At 40.0% G+C, this 5,697-nt stretch overlaps 1 pseudogene across 1 annotated transcript in view; it reads right to left on the bottom strand.

Annotated features, from left to right (window-relative positions):
• Window positions 1-71, bottom strand: part of LOC105515872 — an 18,903-nt pseudogene extending 18,832 nt beyond the window's left edge. The window contains exon 1 of the transcript XR_001002405.1: window positions 18-71. The product of XR_001002405.1 is annotated as a hsp90 co-chaperone Cdc37 pseudogene (transcript). The remainder of the gene's footprint in view (window positions 1-17) is intronic.
• Window positions 72-5,697: the final 5,626 nt, after the last annotated feature.

The raw sequence follows: 5,697 nt of genomic DNA on the forward strand, positions 1-5,697 counted from the left end.
GCGGCGGGTGACCGGACCGCGCGCAGGGTGCAGAGCAGGTCCCGCACGCTCCGCACCACTCGCAGCGCCATGTTCGCAGCCAACTTGTTTTATAACTTAAAATTTGTACCCTTTGACCAACATCTCCCCATTTCCCTCATTCCCCAGCCCTGGTCACCACCATTGCACTCTTTACATCTGTGAGTTTGACCTTTTTACATTCTACGTGTAAGTGAGATCATCCGGTATTTGTCTTTCTGTGTTTGACTAATTGTACTTAGCATAATGTCCTCCAGGTTTATTTATGTTGTCACAAATGACAGGATTTCCTTATTTTTTTATGGATGAATAATAATCCATTGCATATATATTATAATATACATATTATATATGTATATATGTGTGTGTATATATGTATGTGTATGTATGTGTATATATACACACAATGAAATATTATTTTATATATCACATTTTCTTCATCTGTTGATAGACACTTAGATTGGAGGTGCAGATATCTCTTTGAGACACCGATTTCATTTCCTTTGGATATATAACAGAAAGTGGGATTGCTGAATCCTGTGGCATGTCTATTTTTGAAATTTTGAGGAACTTCTATACTGTTTTCTGTAATGGCTGTCCCCATTTACATTCCCATCAACAGTGTACAGAAATTCTCTTTTTCTACACCCTTGCCTTATTATCTCTTGCCTTTTTGATAATAGCTACTATCAAATCCTAACAGGTGTAAGGTGATAGTTCATTGTGTTTTTGATTTGCATTTCCCTGATGATTAGTGATGGTGAGCACCTTTTCATATACTTGTTGGCCATTTGTATGTCTTCTTTGGAAAAATGTCTACTCAGAACATTGCCCATTTTAAAATCAGGTTATTTGGTGGTTTTTTTTTTCCTGCTGTTGAGTCATGTGAGCTCCTTATATATTTTGGATCTTAACCCCTTATTAGATACATGATTTCCAAATACTTTCTCCCATCCCATAGGTTGCTGCAGAAGCACCCACTCTTCTGAGTGCTCCTCATTTCATTGATTGTTTCCTTTGCTGTGCAGAAGCTTTTTAGTGTGATGTAGTGCTGCTTGTTCATTGTTGCTTGCTTACCTGTGCTTTTAGTGTTATATCCAGACAATTGTTGCCAAGACCAAATGTCAAGGAGCTTTTGCCCTATGTTTTCTTCTAGGAGTTTTACAGTTTCAGATTTTTATATTTAAGTTTTTAATCTATTTTAAATTAATTTTTGCATATGGTATAAAATAAGGGTCCAATTTTATTTTTTTGCGTGTAGATATCCAGTTTTCCTGACACCATTTATTGAAGAGACTTTCTTGTCCCCATTGTGCAATCTTGGTATCCTTTTCAAAGATCAGCTGGCCATATATGCTTAGATTTATTTCTGGGCTCTCTATTCTGTTTCATTGGTTTATATGTCTGTTGTTTTATGCCAGTAACATACTGTTTTGACTACTGCAGTTTTGTAATATAGTTGAAATCAGGAAGTGTGATGCCTCCAGCTTTGCTTTTTGTTAAGATTGCTTTGGCTATTCAGGGTCTGTTGTGGTTTTATACAAATTTTATGACTGTTTTTTCTTTTTTTTTTTTGAGATGGAGTTTGCTCTTGTTGCCCAGGCTGGAGTGCAATGGTGCAATCTTGGCTCACTGCAACCTCCGCCTCCTGGGGTCCAAGCAATTCTCTTGCCTCAGCCTCCCGAGTAGCTTGGATGTGCCACCACCCCTGGCTAATTTTGTGTTTTTAGTAGAGATGGGGTTTCTCCATGTGGATCAGACTGGTCTCGAACTCCTGACCTCAGGTGATCCACCCACCTCAGCCCTAAGTTCTGGGATTACAGGTGTGAGCCACCACACCTGGTCTGTTTTTTCTGTTTCTATGAAAAATGCTGTTGGAATTTTGATAGCAATTGCGTTGAATCTGTAGATTACTTTGGGAAGAATGAACATTTTAACAATATTAATGCTTCTAATCACAAAAGGTGATGTATCTCTCAATTTGTTTGTATTCTACAATTACTATGCCAAGACTTGAAGGGTCAAAGGAAAAAGTGTGATAAAGCAAGCTACTTTAGGAAGCTATCCAACAGAAAAAGTTCTGTGTATTTGTAGTATACACTTAAAAGAGGTCCATCAAGACCTTGTATGTAATGGTAGATAATTAGAACCCTTGGTATGCAACAAGATTAAAAAATTAGCATCCTAATATGTTTTTGAAGGGGAATCATAAAATATGTTTGGTAGATTGATACAATGTGATAATAGAATGTCATTAAAAGAAAAGATGTAGATCTTCAAGAAGACCATGAGAAAAAACATTCTCTAATGTGAAGAACGCACGCTTCTAAACAATCTCTCTTTCATCATTGTGTCTCAAGCTTCTGCTGAGATATTCATCTATCCGGTTAATCACTCTCTTTGTGATGACTTCTCCTGAGCTGTTTGTATTAATTTTGTCCCTAGAAGATGTTTTGTCAATAGTGCCGTTTGCTAAATATGTCCAGTTCTCACTCTTCTGGGTTCAAGGTAGGATTTGGTCCTGTTATTATTACTTGAAGCTAATACAGAAAGGCTGGGCTCCTGGCTAAACCCCACCCTCAAGTCTAGAACCTCAGCACTAAGTGAAAACAGCTGACCCTGATACAGAAGGGCTGGACTCCAGGCGAAACTCCACCCTCAAGGCTAGAACCTCGGCCCTAAGTGAAGATAGCTGACTCCATTTTTCCACCCAAATGATTGCCTGTTTGGCCTGCTACACCCCTATCCTGTGCACATAAAAATACTTCAGCTGGCAGAGTAATAAAAAGAGGCTGATGCAAGCGATCAGGGATACATGCTGCTGAGTGTTGAAGACTATGGATAGACGTGGCTAACTTCAGATGGTGCAGCTTCAGGTAAAGGTCTTCTTCCTACACCATCTCCTTTCTAATTCCCCATCCCGCTGAGAGTCACTTTTATTGCCCAGTAAAATCCTCCACATACACTGCCTTTCAAATAGTTCATGTGACCTGAATCTTCCTGGAAACTGAACAAGAACATGGGTGTCAAAAAGGGCAGGTGCAGGAGGCTGTCACCCTGACCCTTCACTGAGCTGTTAACACTTAGCCATCTATGGACTAAACATTTAGTTGCTGGTGACACCCTCAAGAGCTCTTTCTCTCTGCACAGTAAGTGGCAGTGTTCAAGATGGCAGCTACTCCATCAGCTTGGGTCTCTGAGGGATTATAATAAACAGAGTTCTACTACCCACTCATGATGTACATGTAACATGGATATGAAATATACTTTTGTTGTTTTAAGCCACTGAAATTTTGGGGTTGTTATTGCAACATAACAGCCTATTCTGACTGACAGTGTCTATGGTACATTCCATTATGATGTCCATTTATTACTTATTATTTATTTATTTATTTTTTTGACAAAGTCTTCCTGTATTGTCCAGCCTGGAGTACAGTGGTGTAATCCTGGCTCACAGCAACCTCTGCCTCCCGGGTTCAAGTGATTCTCCTGCCTCAGCCTCCCGAGTAGCTGGGATTACAGGCACCCACCACCATGCCTGGCTAATTTTTGTATTTTTAGTAGAGGCGGCATTTCACCATGTTGGCCAGGCTAGTCTCAAACTCCTAACCTCAGGTGATCTGCCCACGTTGGCTTCCCAAGGTGTGGGGATTACAGGCGTGAACCATTGCACCCGGTCCCATTTACTCCTTTTGCAAGACCTGTTCAGATTTGCTGTCTCCCTTTATTGTTCTCCTAATTTCTATGTCTCTTTTGAAGGCATGAGGAAATTCATCTGTCCTTTCATGCTACCCTTTATGCCTTCTGTAGTCTAGAGCTCACATGCGTTGGTAGCATGCAAAATACTGCAAAACTACAGTCTCTCAGGATTCCAAGCATGAAGTGGGGTCTAGATGTTATTTATTCCCAAATTCCCAGACTTATCTAGTGTGTATGTGTCTCTATAATTTATTCACTTTTGGACTACAGCGGGAGGGACTGAATGCAGTGTTGCTTCCCAGAGATGGGGAATCTAAGGCCATAAAACTCAAGTGCCTCCCCCAAGTTATACACCAAGAAGTTATGGAACTGGGACTCAAACTCTTCAGAAGCTTCCATATTTCTTGCATCCCTTCTAACTCTTGGCCCTGCCCCAGCACAGAGAAGTTTTTCTCCTCTCTTTGTGTCAATGAAAAAGCAGCCAAAGAATACCCACCTCCCCAAACACTTGTTTATGTCAGGATCTTTGCTTTTGGAAGGTTAAAGGTGAACTTTATTTCTCATAGTGTTTCTTTTGTGATCATCCTTCCCTTAGACAGTAAAGGTTAAGGTCTTGTTTGAACAGAAGAGTAAAAAAGGGGAAAACATCAACCTCTGACACAGAGAAACAAAAATAAAATGAAACACTTCACTGATTAATTCTTCAACATTTTATCTTGCCATAAAGTGGACAAATAAAATGATTCGTCCTGCTTGGCTAGGTCTTGGCTCTCTTCCTATCTCATTGGTTGTTCCTTCTCAACCTCTTCCAGTCATTCCTCTCCACAACCTCTTCTTGGATGGCCTCAGGCTATCTTTGGCCCTCTTATCAATCTCTACTTCTCCTCTAGGGATTCTTGTTCAATCTCATGGCCTTAAAGTACCTTCATATGCCATCAACTCCCAAGTTTATATCTCCTGCTCAGGACCTCACCTCTGAAGCCTTCTGTTTGGCATCCTTATCTGGCTGTTTAATAGACTTCTCAAACCCAATGTGTACAAAATGAACTGTTGATCTTCCTCCCATAAACTTGCTACATGTATATATTCCCCAATCTTCCAGTTGCTTAGCCGTAAACATTGGTATCATCCTTGATTTCTTTCTTTATGCCATACCCTACATTCAAAACATCAGCAAATCTTGATGACATTATCTTCAAAAGCTATCTAGAATCTGACCACTTCTCACCGCTTCCACTTCGACCACACTAGTCCAAGCTGTTGTCATTTCTTACTTACATTATTGCAAAAATCTACCAATTGATCTCTCTGCTTCCAGTCTTGCTTACCCCAAAGAGCCTATTCTCAAACAGCAGCTAGAGTTGTCCTGTTGAAACATACAAGTTAGCTTGTGTCACATTTCTGCTCGAAATTCCCCATTGATATTCCATCTGACCCAGTAGAAGCTCAAGTTTTTACAATAGCTTACAAGGCCTTACCTAATCTACACTCCTATTTCCTGGCTGACTTTTCCTTCTACTCTTCTGTTCTATCATTCTGCTTCAGACACACAAACTTCCTCTCTGTTCCTCAAAATGCCAGTCACACCTGGAATGCTCTTCTCTCAAAAATCTGCAAGGCTCACTCCTTCTTTTCTGCTAAGTCTTTGCTGAAATGAGACCTACCTTGACATTTTCACTTAAAATTGCAAACCCTTCCTGATTGCCTTCATTACTCCTATCTGTTATTTTCCATAGCACTCATCACCATCTAACACACCACATGATTCATTCATCACTCCTATCTGTTATTTTCCATAGCACACATCACCATCTAACATACCACATGATTCATTATTATATTTATTGTTTACTATTGGTCTCTCCATAGTGGAATGTAAGCTCCATGAAAACAGGTAATTTTGTCTTTTTTGTTCATTGTTGTTTCCATAGCACCTAAAATCCTGCCTACGCATAGAAGATGGTCAATAATGATTGTAGG

This window comes from Colobus angolensis, unplaced genomic scaffold (assembly GCF_000951035.1).
Source record: "Colobus angolensis palliatus isolate OR3802 unplaced genomic scaffold, Cang.pa_1.0 Scaffold27, whole genome shotgun sequence".
NCBI lineage: Eukaryota > Metazoa > Chordata > Mammalia > Primates > Cercopithecidae > Colobus > Colobus angolensis.